This window comes from Oncorhynchus nerka, linkage group LG13 (assembly GCF_034236695.1).
Source record: "Oncorhynchus nerka isolate Pitt River linkage group LG13, Oner_Uvic_2.0, whole genome shotgun sequence".
NCBI lineage: Eukaryota > Metazoa > Chordata > Actinopteri > Salmoniformes > Salmonidae > Oncorhynchus > Oncorhynchus nerka.
This window is the reverse complement of record NC_088408.1, coordinates 45,244,162-45,265,972: the sequence shown is the minus strand read 5'-3', so window position 1 is coordinate 45,265,972 and position 21,811 is coordinate 45,244,162. Positions and strand designations below refer to the sequence as shown.

Sequence of the window (21,811 nt, the reverse complement as noted above, 5' to 3'; positions counted from 1 at the left end):
CCCGTGGGAACTCGGGTGACATCAGATTCTCCGGGATTCCCCGGAGGCGAGGTGGACGAACGAGTGTGACTGGGAACAGACCTTTTCTCCCTCCTACGTTCCTGTAGCCACCCATCAATCCATATGGTCAAGACTATGAGAGAGTTGAGGTCCATGTGTAGCTCCGGGCTGCGAGCTTGTATTTAACCACCTCCGATAATCCATGAAGGAACGTGTTGAACAGGGATTTCAGGTTCTAGGCACTCTCGGCAGCAACGGAGGATCTTTGCATGTGTGGTTCCCACCGTGAAGCATCTAGGAGGAGGTGTGATGTTGTGGGGGTGCTTTGCTGGTGACACTGTCTGTGATTTATTTTAGAATTCAAGGCACACTTAACCAGCATGGCTACCACAGCATTCTGCAGCAATACACCATCCCATCTGGTTTGAGCTTAGTGGGACTATGATTTGTTTTTCAACGGGACAATGACCCAAAACATACCTCCAGACTGTAAGGGCTATTTGACCAAGAAGGAGCGTGATGGAGTGCTGCATCAGATGACCTGGCCTCCACAATCACCGGACCTCAACTCAATTCAGATGAGTGTGCTCAGTATGTGTGGGAACTGTTGGAAAAGCATTCCTCATGAAGATGGTTTGAGAGTGCCAAGAGTGTGCAAAGCTATCATCAAGGCAAAAGGTGGTTACTTTGAAGAATCTCAAATATATAATATATTTTGATTTGTATAACACTTTTTTTTGGTTTCTACATGATTCCAAATGTGTTATTTCATAGTTTTGATGTATTCACTATTATTCTACAATGTAGAAAATATTAAAAATAAAGAAAATCCCTTGAGTGAGTAGGTCTGTCCAATTTTTTGACAAGTACAGTGTATTTCCTGAGCTTTCATACATACATCTGCTAGATATAGGACAGACACTTTAAATCCTTATGATTTATTTTGCTACTGTCTTTTGCCATTTCTAAATGTGTTATTCAATGCGTTTCTATGGGCTATAGTTGTAAAGAGCAAATTCTATATTTTATCAAATCATTTAAAAATATATTTAGGAGGTACCTAAATATATTTTGGAGGGTCCTAAAATTCAATATCAAATAGCTAAATGATCTATTGTATGACCATCTAAAAACATTTCCATATGTTAGCTTAGTAATGAAATATGTCTAATGAAAAATGAAATTCAACATGATTTAAACCACCCAATATATAATTAATATACTGTAGGATGAAAAGACATTAAACAGTGAAAATATGCAAAAATGTCAGCATGTAAAATATAATGAAAATGTGATGAGAGAGGGGTTGAGTGAAAGGGGGAAAGTGAGGACAGAACTAAATCCATATACCCTGTAGCAATTTACTGGATTGTTGGAGGAAACTGACTGAATCATTTACCCATGTGTAATACTCTGTTTCAGTTTCCATACGGAGTGATATTGCATCATTCACACCTCTGGGGAGTCCGTAGATTGGTCTCATTGGTAGTGTGTGGGCGATAGAGTGTGTGGGTGTGAGCAATTTCCCGTATCAATGAGTTCAACTACTGCTGGCAACTGGAAGTGATACACTTAAGAGAAAATATATACACGGTCGCAAACAAACCCACACGAACTCTGCTTATCCCATTTCAAACACTGAATCCCGATCAACATCCGATCCTGAATTATTATATGAAAAACGGATTTTCCCAAAGTGCCAGTGGTGTCCTGAAGGGAGAGAGGGGGAGAGAGAGAGAGAGAGAGAGAGAGATAGCTCATGAGCCTGTGCAAGAGAGAGGCCAGCGCGTGTGTGAAAGAGAGAGAGGGGGAGACTGTCTTTGTGAGTGTGTGCCAGCGATGTCATTCCTTACCAGAGCTCTGAAATACAATGTGGGTAACAGCGGTAGGAAGGAGAAGTTATCAAGATAACAACTTCCCTAATGGGGCACACATGCACATACAAGGTTGGGGAGAACTGATTACATTAAATGTCATCTGATGGCAATTTATGAATTTATCAAAAATATTGTAAATCAGTTTACAGATATTTTTGAAAAACAAGATGATTACTTCTTGGGTTACTTTTAAATTCAGAAAGGATGTTTGTGGTTAAGTGTGGTGGATGGAACCGAAAGGATGCTGGTTCAAATCCCCGAGCCGACTAGGTGAAACCTGTCAATGTGCCTTTGAAAGGCACTTAGCCCTAATTGCTTGTGTAAGTATCTCTGGATAAGAGCATCTGCTAAATGACTACAATGTAAATGTAAAATAACATCTTTATGTTTTCTCAATGACATTCAATTCATCATTGAAAAAGGCACACGTTTAAGTTTGTTCCACCTGAGCGAGTCTGACCACAAGTCAGAGACCGGTACGACACACCAAATGCGTTTGATGGATCCTTTTTGTCTTCTTTTAATGCTCCTTAAGATGAAAGTAATCTAAAATGAATGGAAAGTAATCTGATTACATTACTGAGTTTGGGGTAATCCAAAAGTTACGTTACTGATGACAATTTTGGACAACCTACTACTACTAGTAACTGTAACGGATGACATTAAGAAAGTAACCTACCCAAGCCTGCACACACACAAACACACACACATACACACAAATGTGAATAAACACATTCAAATGTAAAGTAAGACACATTATTTCTTTATGCATGAATTGTTTATTTTCAATTATTGCCCCACATCATCAAGAAATAAGAAATGACAAAAACAGATAGTAGGAAATAAAACTCTGTTATAAACATTTGATCACAAGTCTCTGTCTTTGTGGCTTCCTCAGGTTACAAAAAACTGCATAATAAATTAATAATAAGGCTGAGGATATCATAGGTACAATACAATGTTTATATTCTCTGATAATAATGTTCTCCTAGTAAAATCCCACTTATTCACCACAAGAGGATGGTGTAAGCTTAATTGGGGAGGACGGTCTTGTGGTAATGGCTGGAACGGAATTTGTGGAATGGTATCAAATACATTAAACACATTGCTATTCCATTCGCTCTGTTGCAGTCATTTGTATGAGCAGTCCTCCCCTCAGCAGCCTCCACTGCTCTTCACATTGCCCTGAGAGTAAAAATCCCTGTAATAGAGACAAAGCCTTGCTTCAAACAGTAAAGGTCACTATCAGGCCACTGTCACCCTGATGGATTATCAGTACACTGTCTCTTGTACTCTTTCCACACTATCATTACCGAATCAAGCTGTACTGTGCTGGCTTGGATATTTCATTTTCACATGGTCCTTTCCAGTACATTATGAACACTATACATTGTATGTGGATGCATAACCAGGCCAGTGCAGTACAACTCGTTTTGCCATGGCTTGCCTCGGCTCAGTAGTTTGAAAAGGGTATTAGTGGACTGTCACATGACCCGACTCCTGTTTGACATAGCCAGGATGCAGAGGTAAAGGGCGGCTGTGATACTGCAACCTAAGGACAGAGGATTCCCTCGCTGCTGCATAGTAGGCCATGCTCGACTAGTGACATATTCCCATTGGCGCCGTTAAAATGGTTGGAGCTCTTCCGCCCCAACTCCATCTCCTGCAGCAGGACGCTAGTGCTGCTGTTCCCCTTCTCCGCCTCAGCTCCCGCTGCCATTGCCTCCAGGCGTTCCGCAGCCTTGCTCAGGTCGAACTGCTCAATCGCGGCATTGACACGGTGCAGCTCCTCAACAGAGGGAACAGGGCCTGAGGGGTCGGGTCCTGAGGGGCAGAAACCCTGGAGGTGCACCTGGAGGCTGCAGTAATTGAGGTAGGCGCATAGGCAGTGTGGGCAGTGGTAGGGGCGCTCGCCAGTGTGCAGGCGCTTGTGGAGCTTGAGGTGGGCATACTGGGTGAAGCGGGCCAAGCACAGCTTACACTGATAGGGCTTCTCACCTGAGTGGAGACGCAGGTGGGTCTTGAGGTTGCTGGTGCTGCTAAAACGCTTGCGGCACACCTGAAGCGAAAGAGAGAGAGATGGGGGGGAGAATGGATGAGAGTAATTACTTCATGAATGGTGTTTCTTTAGCAGTAGAGCAAGATTAGTAAGAGATTTTACGCAGGCTTGCTGGGGAATATTCTGATGTATTATTTTGTGCTCCCATTGTCAACTTAGTGCAGTAATACCATAGTGAAGAATGATGGTATCAGGGAAGCATGACATATCAGTGAAGTATCAGTATACCTGGCATTCGTGTGGCTTCTCCCCAGTGTGAACCAGGAAGTGTTTCTGCAGGTGGGCCAGCTGGGTGAAGTCCTTACTGCAGGTCTGACACCTGAAGGGCCGCTCTCCACTGTGGACGCGCAGGTGGACCTGGAGACAGGAAACATAATAGCAGGAAGGAAGGAAACAGAAAGATAGACAGAAAGAGCCATAAAAAGGAAATGAAAAGTGGAAAGACAAAAAACAGAGGATGATACAAATCTATTTCATGAAAAGAACAGAAAGCCCCTATACACCCAATTACCACCTTTGTTGCAGCCTGGTCTCATGCACTAGCCGTAACATAGTAACAAAAAAATCCAGGACACTCGAATGAGTAGGATATGTTATGGTTCGTATGGTTACATAAGACAGAAGGTTACCTAAGGCAAAGGTTGGCTTTTAACATGAACGTCTAGCAACCCAAAGGTTGTGTGTTTGAATCTCATCATGGTCAACTTTAGCTTATTAGTAACTTTGTAACTATTTACTACTTGTTGTGTTAGCTAACCCTTCCCCTAACACTTTAACCAAACTCCTAAACTTAATTCCAACACTAACCTTAACCACTAACCCTAGCCTAGCTAACGTTAGCCACAACAAATTATAATTCATAACAAATCATACTTACTGCAAATTTGTAACATACTGTACGAAAAGCAATTCATAACATATCATACAAACTGTAATTCATAACATATATATGAATTGTAATTTGTAACATACACTAGATTACCAAAAGTATGTGAACACCTGCTTGTTGAACATCTCATTCCAAAATCATGGGCATTAATATGGAGTTGGTCCCCCTTTTGCTGCTACAACAGCCTCTACTCTTCTGGGAAGAAGAGTGGGGACTTGCTTCCATTAAGTCAGAACAGCATTAGTGATGTCGGGCACTGATGTTGGGTGATTAGACTTGGCTCGCAGTTGGCGTTCCAAATCATCCCAAAGGTGTTCAATGGGGTTGAGGTCAGGGCTCTGTGCAGGCCAATCAAGTTCTTCCACACTGATCTCGACAAGCCATTTCTGTTTGGACCTTGCTTTGTGCACGGGGGCATTGTCATGCTGAAACAGGAAATATTTTCCTTCACTGGAACTAAGGGGACTAGCCCCCAAAAAATGAAAAACAGCTCCAGATCATTATTCCTCCTCCACCAAACTTTACAGTTGGCACTATGCATTCGAGCAGGTAGCACTCTCCTGGCATTCGCCAAACCTGGATTCGTCCGTCGGACTGCCAGTTTTTGTCTATGGAGATTGCATGGCTGTGTGCTCAATTTTATACACCTTTCAGCAACGGGTGTGGCTGAAATAGTCAAATCCACTCAATTCAAGGGGTGTCCACATACTTTTGTATGTATAGTGTATCATAGGAAATGGATGATGGACATCCACAAATTAATATATACCATTACAAACCTAGCATATCATACACGTTTCAGTGTCCCAGATTTGTATTTATATTGTTACATCTATCAATGAGTCCAGGTTGTCTATCGATCCAATAAAGGTGGTAATTAGGAGCGTGCAGTGTAATTGGGAGTATATACTGTTATTTTCATACTTTGTTAGCCCATCAGCAGTTTTTTCAGGTTCTTCGCATGACCACAAACTTTTCCATAAGCAAAACTATTTCAATAATGATATCATATTAGCATAAACTATCATCTAAACATAAAGTACTTGTAATCTCAGACATGGGCCATATGATCAGGGACTGACTGACCTTGAGGTTGGATAGCTGACCGAAGAGCTTGCTGCAGATGTTGCACTCGTACCGGATCTTCCCATTCTTCCGTGTGAGCGGGTAGGACAGGGTCTTGTACCCGATGACCCGTCCACCATGCCTGGCCTTCCGCAGGTCCACTGCCCCTTCCTCTGCACTGTGGCTGGAGCTCAGGAGGGCGGATGTGCGCTTGGAGGGGAGGTAGTCAGAAGAGGCGGTCAGGCCCACCAGCAGTGAGCCTCCCCTGGGTGCGAGGCAGTTTGCCTTTGAAGAGGTGGCTGGTAGAGGCTGGTCATCGAAGGTGCTGCTGGCAGATGAATGATTGGGGTCACTGAAGTTGTCCGTTGGTGTCAAAGGTAGGTTTTTGAGGTAATTCTTTGGTGAAGGCACATGGTCCCCAAGGTGTTTGCACCCATTGGTCGGCATACAATTGAGGTCTTTTTTGCTTTTGGTCTGTGCGAGGGGCAGATCTCTGCTGCCATTGGGCAGTGAGAGTTTTTTTGGGGTAGTGGTCAGTGCAAGCAGGAGCTCTTTGTGTACATTGGCAGATGGGCGCAGAACGTGCGGGTACACCTCAAAAGGCAGCATGTGAGGTGGAAATGGCAAATGAGGAGCTATTCTGTCACTGTATGTGTGAGGTAGTAGGCTGTTAATGCCAAGCGGGAAGTGAGGTATGAGGTAGGGACTGCACAGTGAACTGGGGTACATGCGACCTGGCAATGACGACACTGTGTAATGTTGGGCTGTGATGGGGATGCCCAGGCTGGGCTTGACAGGGAAGTGCATGTGGGGGCTGACACGGCTGCTGAGGGACCTTTTGGGGATTGGGGGGCCACAGTACGGGATGGGTGGGTAGCTGGAGTAGACCACAGAGGGGCACAGGGGTAGGACAGGGCTGCAGGTTGAGGACAGTGCCGATTCGGGGAGTCGGGGGCAAGTGGGGTCGGGCTTGTTGTGCTCCATCCTCAGGATTTCAGACATGCTGTGCCTCGTCTTCCCTGAACTCTTTCCACGAACATTGTTTTGCTCTGTGGGACAAAAAAAAAGACACAGACACACATACTTAGGGTAAAGTTTTGTCACACAAAAGAATCAAATCTAATTTTATCTGTCACATGCGCAGAATACAGCAGACCTTACTTACAAGCCCTTAACCTACAATGCAGAGTAAGAAAATATTTGGTAAATAAACTAAAGTTTAAAAAAGTAACACAATAAAATAACAATAACGAAGCTACATACAGGGGGTACCGGTACCGAGTCAATGTGTGGGGGTAGGGGTAAAGTGACTATGCATAGATAATAAACAGCATGTAGGACCAGTGTAAAAATGGGGGTCAATGCAAATAGTCATAGCCATTTGATCAATTGTTCAGCAGTGTTACGGCTAAGGGGGTAAAAGCTGTTAAGCTGCCGCTTGCCGTGCGGTGCAGAGAGAACAGTCTATGACTTGGGTGGCTGGAGTCTGACAATTTTTAGGGCCTTACTCTGACCGCTTGGTATAGAGGTCCTGGATGACAGGAAGCTTGGCCCCGTTGATGTACTGGGCTGTACGCACAACCCTGTCACATCTACTCCTGCTCTCCCTCTCCGGCGTTCGACGTCGCCAGTTTATTCACTATTACGCACACCTGTGCTTCATGAGACTCACCTGGACTCCATCACCTTCCTGATTCCCTCCCCTATATCTGTCACTCCCTTTGGTTCTTTCCCCAGGCGTTATTGATTATTTTCTTGGTTTTTATGTCTGTACTCCATTTATTATTAAAAGCACTCCCGGTACTTGCTTCCTGACTCCTAGTGTACACGTTACATACCCTCTGTAGTGCCTTGCAGTCTGATACCGACCAATTGGCATACCAGAAGGTGATGCAACCAGCTGTAGCTGTAGAATTTTTTGAGGATCTAAGGACCCATGCCAAATATTTTCAGTCTCCTGAGGGGGAATAGGTGTTGTCGTGCCCTCTTTACGACTGCCTTTGTGCGTTTGGACCATGATAGTTTGTTCGTTTGTTGGTGAACTTGCAGCTCTCGACACACTCCACTACAGCCCCGTCGATGTGAATTGGGGTGTGCTCGGCTCCCCTTAACCTGTAATACACAATCAGATCCATAGTCTTGCTCACATTGAGGGATAGGTTGTTGTCCTGGCACTACACTGCCTGGTCACTGACCTCCTCCCTATAGGCTGTCTCATCATTGTTGGTGATCAGGCCTACCATCATTTTGTTTACGATGGTATTGGAGTCGTGCTTGGCCACACAGTCATGGGTGAACAGGGAGTAAAGATTGGACTAAGCACGCACCCCTGAGGGGCCCACGTGTTGAGGATCAGCATGTGAGATGTGTTGTTGCCTAACCTTACCACCTGGGGGTGGTCCATCAGGAAGTCCAGGATCCAGGGAGGTGTTTAGTTCCAGGTTCTTTAGCTTAGTGTTGAGCTTTGAAGGCACTATGGTGTTGAACGCTGAGCTATAGTTAATGAACAGCATTCTCACGTAGGTGTTCCTTTTGTCCAGGTGGGAAAGGGCAGTATGGAGTGCAATAGAGATTGCGTAATCTGTGGATCTTTTGGGGCGGTATGCAAATTGGAGTAGGTCTAGGGTTTCTTGAATGATGGTGTTTATGTGAGCCATGACCAGCCTTTCATTGCACTTCATGGCTACAGACGTTGAGTGCAACAAGTCGGTAGTAATTTAGGGAGGCTACCTTGGCGTTCTTGGGCACAGGGACTATGGTGGTCTGCTTGAAACATATAGGTATTACAGACTCGGTCAGGGAGAGGATGAAAATGTCAGTGAAGACAACCCTGCGCCCTTGTGAATGTTGACCCGTTTAAAGTCCTTACTCACATCAGTTACAGAGAGTGTGATCACACAGTTGTCCGAAACAGCTGGTGCTCTCATCCATGGTTCAGTGTTGCTTGCCTCGAAGTGTGCATAGAAGTTATTTAGCTCGTCTAGTAGGCTCGCATCACTTGGCAGCTCGCGGCTTTGCTTCCCTTTGTAGTCCGTAATAGTTTGCAAGCCCTGCCACATCCGACGAGCATTAGAGCCGGTGTAGTAGGATTCAATCTTAGTCCTTCATTGACACTTTACCTGTTTGATGGTTTGTCGGAAGGATTTCCTTAAAAGTGTCTGGATTAGCACAGATCTGTGGAAAAATTTCCATAAAACTATCATTTGCAGCGTGATAAGTTTAGTCACCAGTGCGATGCATTGGATCCACAGGACACAATCGTGAGATGCAGTCTTTGGAATTCACATTGAATGATATTCCTTCTCAACCTTTTTGAAATGTTATTGTTATCTTGCATGCTGTCAATTGCTTGTGCCGAATGTCACCACTAATGATCACACTAACTGCACTGGGGTGAGAACTCACACACTGACTTCACACAAAGCAACAAAGGGTTAAAGTTTACCGACAGCCTATCAGTGTATTAAATTACCATTATCTGTCTGACTAATTGCATTGTGTCACATCAGCACTAGTCTAACCTATGACAAATTTAAGAGTTGGTGTCACAAAGCCAAAACTTTTATTTCCACCTAAACGGCCTAACTTTTTGTTGAATTCTGAATACCTCTGAAAAAGGCTCTCAATAAAGAAGAAGTGATCCGTAGCTAGATCAAATACTGTACTGTCAGGGATTGGTGACACAGACAGACAGACAGACAGACAGACAGACAGACAGACAGACAAAGAGAGAGAGACAGACAGACACACACACAGAGAGAGACAGACAGGCAGGCAGACAGACACACACACAGACAGACAGATAGACACACTCCAATTTGTTTCACAGGACCACCCCTCCCTCTCTTCCTGAGAGGTGAGCACTCAGGCAAACTAACAACCAACACTCTTGGAGATACCAATCTGTCAGCGGGAACGCCTTGCCAGGAAGTTCAAGTAGTCAACGGAGCACTTCCTCCCGCTCTTCCTCTTCAAGAGCAGCCAAATGAATAAGGGAAACCTTCCAGAGAACTGTCAGCACCTCAACACCCCCCCTCCTGGATTGTTGTGTGTGTGTGTGTGTGTGTGTGCGTGCGCGCGTGCGTGCGTGCGTGCGTGCGTGCGTGCGTGCGTGCGTGAAAAAGGGCCATTTAAACTTTGCCTTGAGACCTGAAATTGGTCTCTCCCTATTGAGACAAAACCACTCCCGGTGACACCTGGAGGTAGATCTTATCTCCTTTATTTTCTCTCCTCACAAAGGCCTGTGGGTGTGACTTTTATTACTAGTTAAACACCCACACAAAGAGTTTGTAAGTCGACTGGATCATTGACTGAGCGATTTTGGCTTCGAATAACCACCTACATCCACCCATTGCTATGGTAAACTCTAGGAATGGCTCTCTACTCCTTTCAATGCGTTGTGCCGAACACGCATTGACCATATTGCTTTTCACATTCCCTCACCACAGTGAAAACAAGTCCCACAGACCCCATATTGTCTCATTCTGTATTAGATTGGATCAAATAGGATTGGATCCGTTAGGCTGGTCTAGTATAACTTATTAAGTACATTAGTTCCAGGCTTGATTCCTATATGAATCTGATGTTAGTCGAGGAGGCCACAAAACAGCAACTTGCTGCCAGATGTAGCTCCTCAGCATTTCAGAATCCATCTCAGAAACGTACCAATTCTCTCCGTGAAGAGCTCTCCGGGTGGCGGGTAGTTGAGACGGTGGGCGAACTCCGGGCAGTACCACACCAGCAGCTCCTGGCCCGGTGGCACGGCTCTCACCGTGTAGAAGTAGATGGCCATGCCAGTCTGGCACGCCGCCAGGTTCTGGTCCTCTGGACGACGGGCCGGGTTGACGTAGCGCATCCAGTTGCTCTTCTCCTCGTCCAAGCCATCCAGGATGTGATGTAACCGACCCTCTGAGAATACCTGGAGAGTTAGATGACTACATCAACACAACCTTCTCCCACGGCTCTGAAACCTAAGATATGGCATCAATCCAGTAATATGACGTGAGAAAGGAAGTCACTCAGGATGTTGTTCTATCTATCATATAAGGTGTGGAGGGATTTGGTTGGTGGTGGTAGTGGTGGGGTACCCGGTGTAGTCATAATGTGTTGTTTCTACTGGAATGACACGAGTCAATTCACAACTGACTGTGTTATATCACTCTAACTTCAATGTCATACCTACAGTATGTACCAATGCAGCACACCTAAATGGTTAGATATTCCTGGAGAGCAACATAAAAAAGAGATCCTTCTCTCTGGATTTGTGCTCTACCACAGTTTTCCACTCAATCTGCTTTATATCACTTTGTTTGTTGGTCTTTGTCTGGAAGCAGTGTTGTTTGCAGATTGACTCATGACTTTACAGAGTCCAGGTTGTCTATGTGATGGCTGTGCTAATCTCATGTCTGTGGAGTGGCCCAGTTGTTTAGATATTGTGTCGGGACTGTGTATAGTCTGTTGGTCTGTGTCATGACTATGCTGTTTGCAGGCCTAAGCCGTTAGCTGTGTGTATGCAAGTGGAAGTCGTGGCTCGCAGGCCCTAGGCCACTTCCTTGCTTAGTCAGTGTGAGAGTCAGTGTGTGTGTGTGTATGTGTTTGTGTGTGCGCGCGTGTTTCCCAGCAGTGAGACCATGGCACTGCTGAGAGGAGCAGTGAGTGGAAAAGCACTGCTTCACTGAAACCGAACAGCTGTGTGTGTGACCTCCTCCCCAATGAGAAAACACACGCACACACACCTTCACACACAACCTTTACAGTAAAGCAAAAAATAACACATTGACATAAAAACATAAGCGCACCTAAGCGCACACACACACACACGCACGCACACACACACATTACACAGGATGTGAGACCACAAGTGTCAATTTGTGCAATCCCTCTACCCCCTGTAGAAGTGAACAGAATTTGACCTCAATGAGATCTCACAATGCCCCTCACTTACTCTCCAGAAGTACTTCCTGTTGGCATCTTTGGGCACCATGTCATTGCTGTAGGTCTGGCCCACCAGAGGACCGAACCGTGTACCCTTCTGAATGAGCTCCCGACTGGTCACCCCAAGCACCTGTACAACACAGGAAGGAGAAAGGGGAGGACCATCCTCCTCAGTGAATTTCATAAAAATAACAATTCTAAAACATTTAAAACATTTATATTTTCTCAATAAAACTATAGTAAATATAATCACGTCACCAATGAATTGATTAAAACACTATTTTGTAAAGAAGGTCTACAGTAGCCTCAGCAGCACCCTGTAGGGTAGCACCATGGTGTAGCCGGAGGACAGCTAGATTCCATCTTCCTTTGAGTGAATTGACTTCAATACAAAACTTAGGAGGCTCACCCCCCTCCATAGACTTACTCAGTAATTATGACAACTTCCAGAGGATGTCCTTCAACCTATCAGAGCTCTTGCAGCATAAATGTACATGTCCACCCAATCAAAGGATCAGAGAGTGAATCTCGTACTGAAAGCATAAGCTACAGCTAGCTAGCACTGCAGTGGTGAGTAGTTGACTCAAAGGGAGAGAGAGAGAGAGACAATAGTTGAACAGTTTTGAACAAATTTCTTTATTCCAAAATTAAGGAGAAGCAAGAGAGAGATAGCTAGAGAGAGATTGTCTTTTTTTTCAGTTTCACTTACTTATCTATTAAATGCAGCTAGCTAGTTTCGCCTACTCAAACACCCTGGTCAAACAGAGGGATGCTATGTTAGCTAGCTGGCTATGACTATCCAACACAACACTCTTCCAAGTCAAGGTAAGCTTTTGGTGTTACAAATGTATTGCCACCGCTGCCGGCCTAAATGCTAAACTGCTTACTGACTGTACACTGTAACGTTACTGCATGATTGTAGCAGGTTTACTAACACATTAGTTATATTATCAATGCTGACTATGACGTTACTTTAGCTAATATGGTGACACCGATTTTCGGCAGGATAGAACAGCCGACAAGGGGTGGTGGTCTATGTATATTTGTAAACAACAGCTGGTGCACAAAATCTAAGGAAGTCTTGAGGGTTTGCTCACCTGAGGTAGAGTATCTCATGATAAGTGGTAGACCACACTATTTACCAAGAGACTTGTCATCTATATTCTTCCTGGCTGTCTATTTAACACCACAAACCGATGCTGGCACTAAGACTAATGAGCTGTATACGGCCATAAGGAAACAGGAAGACAGTCATCCAGAGGCAGTGCTCCTAATGGCCAGGGACTTTAATGCAATCCGTTTTACCTAATTTCTACCAGCATATTAAATGTGCAACCAGAGGGAAAAATCTCTAGACCACCTTTACTCCACACACAGAGACATGAGCAAAGCTCTCCCTTGCTCTCCATTTGGTAAATCTGACCATAATTCTATCCTGAATCCTGCTTACAAGCAAAAACTAAAGCAGGAAGCACCAGTGACTCGGTCAATAAAAAAGTGGTCAGATGATGCAGATGCTAAGCTACAGGACTGTTTTGCTAGCACAGACTGGAATATGTTTGATGACGTCGTCCTCACAGTGATACAGTACATACCCCAACCAGAAGTTATGGATTACAGGCAACATCCACACTGAGCTAAAAGGTAGAGCTGCCGCTTTCAGGACTCTTAACCCGGAATCTTATAGAAATCCCGCTATGCCCTCCGACGAACTATCAAACAGGCAAAGCGTCAATACAGGACTAAGATCGAATCGTACTACACTTGTTTCAACGCTCATTGGACGTGGCAGGGCAAACTATTACAGACTACAAAGGGAAGCCCAGCCGCGAGCTGCCCAGTGACACAAGCCTACCAGACGAGCTAAATTACTTCTATGCTCGTGTCGAGGCAAGTAACACTGAAACATGCATGAGAGCATCAGCTGATCATGCTCTCCGTAGCCGATGTGAGAAAGACCTTTAACTAGCTGCTCCTACCCTCTACTTTTTTGAACATTTTGTTAAAAATCAACATTTCAGCGCCCTGCTACTCATGCCAGGAATATAGTACGTTCATATGGTTAGAATGTGTGTATAGGAAACCCTCGGACGTTTTTAAAACTGGTTAAATCACGACTGTGGCTATTACATAACGTGCGTTACATCGGAAAGCGCAGGAAAACCTGATCACAGAAAATGGAAATAAATATCCTTGCGCCACTTCCAGCAATTGTTAACAGTGAGCCGAATTAGATAAGACCGAGCATTCAACTCCCACAGCATCCCCATGCAGTCGAGTATCTTGTGAATTTAATCCTCTTTGATTCTTGGTTGAACCGAAAGAGGGGCACGACGTACCTCCGGTCTCCGCCCAGATCATTCCGGAAGAGCTCTCTCCTGAAATTTTTTCCAAGACGACAGCTAATGATATGTACATCGCCTACGGATGATTTTTATCGCTTATTAACGTTTACTAATACCTAAAGTAGCATTACAAACGTATTTCGAAGTGTTTTGTGAAAGTTTATCGTCTACTTTTTGAATTTTAAAAATGACGTTACGTTGTGAAATCGCTGTTTTTTTTCGTTTATCACACAGTCTACATATAACGATATCTTGGCTTTATATGGCCCGATTTAATCGAAATAAAGACCCAATAGTGTTTATGGGACATCTAGGAGTGCCAACAAAGAAGATGGTGAAAGGTAATGACTGTTTTCTATTTTATTGTGCGGTTTGTGTAACGCCGAAATGCTAATTATTTTGTTTACGTCCCCTGCTGTGCTTTTCTGTTGTAGTGTATTGGTGCATGCTATCAGATAATAGCTTCTCATGCTGTCGCCGAAAAGCATTTTAAAAATCTGACTTGTTGCCTGGATTCACAACGAGTGTAGCTTTAATTTGATACCCTGCATGTGTATTTTAATGAACTTTTGAGTTTTAACTAATACTATTAGCATTTAGCGTAGCGCATTTGCATTTCCAGAGCTCTAGTTGGGACGCAAGCGTCCCAGGTAGAGGTAAGAGGTTAAACAGATCAACATTCACAAGGCCGCAGGGCCAGAAGGATTACTAGGACGTGTACAGCATGCGCTGACCAACTGGCAAGTGTCTTCACTGACATTTTCAACCTCTCCCTGTCTGAGTCTGTAAGTCTGTTTCAAACAGAACACCATAGTCCCTGCGCCCAAGAACACTAAGGTAACCTGCCTAAATGACTACCAACCCGTAGCACCTCAGGTCTGTAGCCATGAAGTGCTTTGGAAGGCTGGGCATGGCTCTCATCAACACCATTATCCCAGAAACCCTAAACCCACTCCAATTTGCATACCGCCCCAACAGATCCACAGATGATGCAATATCTATAGCACTCCACACTACCCTTTCACACCTGGACAAAAGTAACACTTACATGAGAATGCTTTTCATTTACTACAGCTCAGTGTTCAACACCATAGTGCCCTCTAAGCTCATCACTAAGCTAACGACCCTGGGACTAAACACCTCCCTCTGCAAGAGGATTCCTGACGGGCCGCCCCCAATTGGTAAGGTAGGTAAACAACACATCCGCCACACTGATCCTCAACACGGGGGCCCCTCAGGGGTGCGTGCTCAGTCCCCTCCTGTACTCCCTGTTCACTCATGACTGCATGGCCAGGCACGACTCCAACACCATCATTATGTTTGCCGATGACAACAGTGGTAGGCCTGATCACCGATAAAACAGCCTATAGGGAGGAGGTCAGAGACCTGGCTGTGTGGTGCCAGGACAACAACCTCTCCCCTCAACGTGATCAAGACAAAGGAGATTGTGGACTCCAGGAAAAGGAACTGTGAAGCCAGCTGTATAGCCTATTGCCTGCTTCTGTTTTTAAGTATTTTATTAAATGTGAACAATGTTGTTTATGTTTGGTGCTGTTTGGTGCTTTTCATTAAATCATGCATAGCTGTTCTTTATATGGCCTAAAATAAATGTGTTCATCTGGGCACAATACAACATGTATTAGATAACGTCACAATTATGGGGCTTGGGCTGATTAAATCTTGTAAATGTATTTCATGTATTTAATATAGGTCTTATCAGGCTCAGGTAGCATCAGGTTTGAATATTCATGCTGATCAAAGCTCTAATCAAATTCAGACATATTTATATGCTTTATACTGTTTTTGAATGACACCTTTTGTTTTGACAGGAAATACAGGGTTACCCGGGAGAAAAGTTATTTATTCTCGGGATGGAACATTTGTAAAATACCGGGGAAATATTAAACCCTGATACTGACTGTGTAATGGGTGCGTGTTGGTGGCAGGGAAGTCAAGCCCAGGAGAACGAACTTGGTATAAACAGAGTCGTTTAATGAGTGCTGACCAAACTCCAAAAACCAAAATATATAAAAATAACAAAGTGGGTACAAAACCCATACTAGCACAATCACATACACATACTAGCACAATCACATACAATAAAACAATCTCCGACAAGGACATGAGGGGAAACAGAGGGATGAATACACAACATGTAATTGATGGGATTGGAACCAGGTGTGAAGGAAGTCAAGACAAAACCAATGGAAAATTAAAAATGGATCAGTGATGGCTAGAAGGTCGGTGACGTCGATCGCCAAACACCGCCCGAACAAGGAGAGGGACCGACTTCGGAAGAAGTCGTGACAGACTGACTGAACAAGCTCCTCAAAGACAAATAGGGAATAGGAAAGGAGCCTGAATTTGAACAAGTTCATATTGACAAGCCCTTAGATCAGACACACTTCTAGTCATGTCTGAATACTCAGAACAATCCAGTGGAACCATTACGTTCACCTATCCAGTCATCTAAGATCTGTGAACATGTCAAGGAACGGTGGTAGGAAGGATCCATTTTGAAAGAATTTAAACATGGCCTCAGTCTCATTCCTGTCTGTTCAGTAAAGGCTCTGGATTTCACTTAGTGGAAATCTACTTCGCACTCATCAATTCATGACTAAGTTCAAATTTGATGTAAGTGGAATTTAGGATTCGACTCTGAACATCAGCCCGCCCGCCCAACCACTTTCCTTCTTTCATCTTGATCAAACTAGCTGATATACTTCTTGGACCGGAGATTATTTACGATCAGTAGCAAGGGTCTCAGTGTCTCCGCTTTACAGTTTAATGGCAAGGAACATTGGGAACGGGGAATGTAAAGTATAGTATCCACCTGATCACAGGCTGTGAAGACAGAGGCTGCACCCCAAACGGCACAATATTCCCTATTTGGTGCACTACTTTTGACCAGGGCCCATAGGGAAACCTTATGGTCAAAAGCAGTGCACTAAATGGGGAATATTGTGCCGTTTGGGACGCACCCAGTGGCTATTGTCTTGCCATCTGTCTTAAGATGTACACAGCGTAAAAGACACAGAGAGGAAAAGCTGGGAAGACAACAGTGTGTCAAGCATTTCTTCCTCCCGAGGAAGGATCGAAGGATGGAAGGATGGAAAGATGTGGGAGTGATGTAAGGGAAGTTTTCCAAAATGCACACACAGAACGAATATAGTACAGCTGTATGCACATGCATAAACACACAAACACACACACACACACACACACACACATATACACACTACACAGACCCATTATGAACAGATAGGCATACATTCTCATGCATGTGCGCATACGTACCTGTGTGCACGCAAACACACCGAGACACACACACAAGTACACTCAAACACACTAGGTCCCCACAAAGAAACACCATGCCCACTCACTCTCCCACACACACACGAAAACACAAACAGTCAGACATACCTGTATTCAAATACTAACTCTCTCAATCTCAACTTTCATTTTTTAAGCACATCCCCCATTTCCAGGAAAGTTTGGTCTTCACGCTTTCAGTATAACCTACCTCTGCAGAGTCAGGGCAGCGTTTTAGGACCAAGTTTCGGGGTAGAGACCTCTCAGCCTCGTCTGGTTCTCTGGGTGGTTACCCGGGTGCAACGGGTGGTCCTTCAAGATGTAGGTGCACCTCTCCTGGAACTCGGCCTCACTCCAGAGGGTCATGTCTATGTCCTGGAGGTTTGAGTCGGTCAGGGTCAGGGTCAGGGTGGAGACCGATGTGGTGTGGGGAAAGGGGGAGCCATCTGAGGTTAACATGGCTGTGCTGTTCTGGGAGGAAGAGGAGGCCTAAGGAATAAGACCACAGAAGAGTATGAGAACTATGATGTGCATTAGCCCAAATAATTGAGGAAGTCAATTTCCATTTTTTTCTTGTACCTGCTTATACCCTTTTCTCTCTGCCCTCCCTCCCTCCCTCCCTCCATCCCTCCCTCCATCCCTCCCTCCTCCCTCCCTCCCTCCCTCCCTCCCTCCTATAGAATTGAAAGAGCATGAAGCATCACAAACAGCGGATGAAGTGTGCTGAAGGAGGAAGCTCTACTCTGTTTTGAATGGAGCTAAAATTAGAAGCAAGGAAGCTGAGGTGTGAGACAGTCAGAGATGGAAGGAGATGACGGAGGGGTAAGAGGGTTGTCAATCAGTCGAAGAGGGGTGTCCTAACTAACTTTCCTAACGAACACTACCGGACAAACAAACTTCAAACGGTAGCGCCCATCCCTGCACCATCGCCGCCCACCGTTCCAAACATCCTGTGACCGTCCAAAACACGATGGCAGGCTATAAGAAGAGGTTCCTGTGCACGTCAGCCGAGGCGCGGCGACCACCACTTTCACAAGTAGGAAACCAGTGTTCCCCGTGAATCAGTCCAGACTTCCTCTCTACACTGACTGGGACCTGCCTCTCTGTTCGTCTGTCTTTCTGTCTGGTGTTCGACCCGGACATTCTCTTTTCACGTTGTCCTTTCCAGCACGGTTCCAGCCGCTATGATGGATGCGTGACCAAGCCAGTGTATTACAGCCCGGGATCCACTCAGTAGTGTGAAAAAAGCTTTAATTAAGACTGGACATGAACAGGACTAGAGTTAGTATGAAAAAGGCCAATCCTAGAGCGCCTTTGCAGGTGTAAACCTGTGGTAAGTGCAGAGGTGTGGGTGGAGTAAATGTTGCGAAAGGTCAGAAGCTGGTGATTTGAAATGCCATTTAGCAGACGGTTTTATCCAAAGCGACTAGTCAAGCAGGCAATACATTTGACATATGAGTAGTCCTGGAAATCGAACCCCCTATCCTAGCATTGCAATCACAGTGCTCTACCAACAGAGCTACAGGGGACCAGTTCTGCTCTTATTTTTCAAGTTATCCCAGTTGATAGTATACGGCTCAAGTTGAAGTGTCCTAACTTTTATTATCTATTCCCTTTCTGAATGGATTGTAAAGTCCTCCAAAATGTATGTAGACTGGTTTGACATCTTCTCCTCAACACCCTTTGAAATGGTCACAACATAGCACATAGAATAATAATTGTAATAATAATTATAGATGTTTTAATACCAGCGATATCTTATTAGAACGTGTATCACGCTCATCCATACGAGGAGAGGAAACTGATCTTCTCTTGTACTGTACACTCATCGACCAAGATTGATGGATGACATTTCACGTTTCTTTGGTACGCATCACCGCAGAGTGGAATGAGTCTCACAACAGACGGGGAAAGCTCACTCTGAAACCATGAAGCTATGAAACTGCACTCTGAAATCAATGCATGACGAGCCAAAGGCACACAGCTGTGGCCTCATGAGAAGTTGTCAATTGTTGACTTTTAAAAATATCACCATTACGCCCCGAACACCTTATGGCACAAAGGAAGACTTTTGTAAGAGGAGTGGTGTGGAATCTGTGAGTGACTGAAAACGAATAGTTTCACAAACTTCATGAAAGCCTACAACTCAAAGATCTAATCATGAAAGCCTGCAACTCAAATCTATTTCATTGTATGACACTGTCACACCAATTGACACAAAAACTGACATTTAGGAAGTGGAGTGATGTGAAATCTGTGCAGTGTGTGACTGAAAACATACAGAACTTTCACAGACTTCATGAAAACTCATATAACACTATCGCTGTCTCACCGTCACACGTCAAATTATGACAGAAAAAAATGACTTTAGGTGTAATCTGGGCTGTCCTAATTTCTACATATACACACAGCGCACACTATAGTAGAATGAGAATAATAGTGGGATGGTAAAGGAGAGGTGGAGTACTTACTGTGAAGCCTTGAGAGGAGCCACACATAGAGCAGGTTATCTGTATCCTCGAGTGCCTGTGTAATTGATGGTCCCTCTCCTTCCTTCTCTTTCCCCTTCTCCCTCGCTCTCTCTCTGATGAGATTCTTATACTGCGTGTACCTGTTGCAACTGAGGGAGAGTGGTGTGTGTGGGTTTCTCTCTCTCTCTCTCTCTCTCTCTCTCTCTCTCTCTCTCTCTCTCTCTCTCTCTCTCTCGGGTGTGTGGGTCTGCCCGCTCTCTTCCTCCCGTATCTCCCTCCTCTGTGTTTGAGACTCCTCCTTGGGGGAAGTGATCTGTTCATCTATACATCGCTCATTCACTCCCTCTCTGCCCCGGGGGCTCGTGCTGAGATAAGAAGAACAACAAGAGCTTTCTCTCCAGGAGGTGCGTCGCCGGTCACACAGTTATGTCCGCTTCAGACACACATCTTTCTCCTTTTGATTTTTTCCTGAGATTCTAACACAACCCCCCTTTTCCATCTTCCTTGGGGCGTGAATGCATATATGTCAAGCGATGTTGTTCTATGTTGTGTTTGTGGGCCTAATTTAAGATTTAGGAAAAGAGAGGGGCTATGAGACCGTGTTTGTTTGAAATGATTCAAATAAGTTGACTTTTTCTTGTCAGTTCTTTGAAACTGAGAGTTGAATTCAAATTGAAACCAAGACTTTGGTTAGTTTCCAAAACACGACCACAACCAAAATTTCAAGAGCTTAAATGTAAATGTTTCCTACAGGTTCTGCCTTGACAAAATGACATAGACTAGGTCTATAACTCTCACATAATTGAAGTGTCACGGCTGTCACTTGAAGTATCTGCGAACATTCTGTATTTAGCTGAAGTGTTCTGAAGTTGAGGACAAAATGTAAGGCTTTGTGAATGTCTAGAAATCGGATCTACCCCCTTGCTTGACAGCTGCAGTCTGAAATAATGTTAATGAAGACATCAGTATTTGGCATTTGACTGGCATAAATGTACACATACAATGCAGGGTCAAGAGAGCTTGTTCAGCCCTAGCACGTGATAACCAGGTTATAACCATGTCATAATAGCTGACATAGCTTGTAATAAAATGGTCATAACACTGTCATGGCCCATGTATTTACACCTGTTGTGACATATATTGTGTTATTTTATGGCTGGTTATGACACCTACATAAGAGTGTCAAAACCCATATTTATTCTAATAATTTATTCCCTGACAATAACCTTCCTTTCATTTGAAAGTTTGTTTCTTGTTGTTGTAATGAATTCTTTACAGTAGTTTTTTTTCCATAATGTTCATAATCTCACTATGACCATCCAGTGTCACTTTACTTGAACTAAGAAAATACATTTTATGACACTGTCATGAAGCATTATGACCATCCTGTGTCGCTTTACTTGGACTAAGACAATACACTTTATGACACTGTCATGAAGCATTATGACCATCCTGTGTCGCTTTACTTGGACTAAGACAATACATTTTATGACACTGTCATGAAGCATTATGACCATCCTGTGTCGCTTTACTTGGACTAAGACAATACATTTTATGACACTGTCATGAAGCATTATGACCATCCTGTGTCACTTTACTTGGACTAAGACAATACACTTTATGACACTGTCATGAAGCATTATGACCATCCTATGTCGCTTTACTTGGACTAAGACAATACACTTTATGACACTGTCAAGAAGCATTATGACCATCATAATCATATAAGCCAGATAGGCCTATCACGTACATGCCCTTATATCAGTCATCAGTCACATAGAGGGTGTCTTGTCCTGCTCCTGCATTCATCCCAGTCATCAGCAACAGAGCATTGGAGTAAATTCATGTCTGACATCAAT

General features: G+C 44.2%; 1 pseudogene; it reads right to left on the bottom strand.

Annotated features, from left to right (window-relative positions):
* Window positions 1-2,639: 2,639 nt before the first annotated feature.
* Window positions 2,640-20,149, bottom strand: LOC115139563 (PR domain zinc finger protein 1-like; annotated as a pseudogene).
* Between the last annotated feature and the right edge of the window lie 1,662 nt (window positions 20,150-21,811).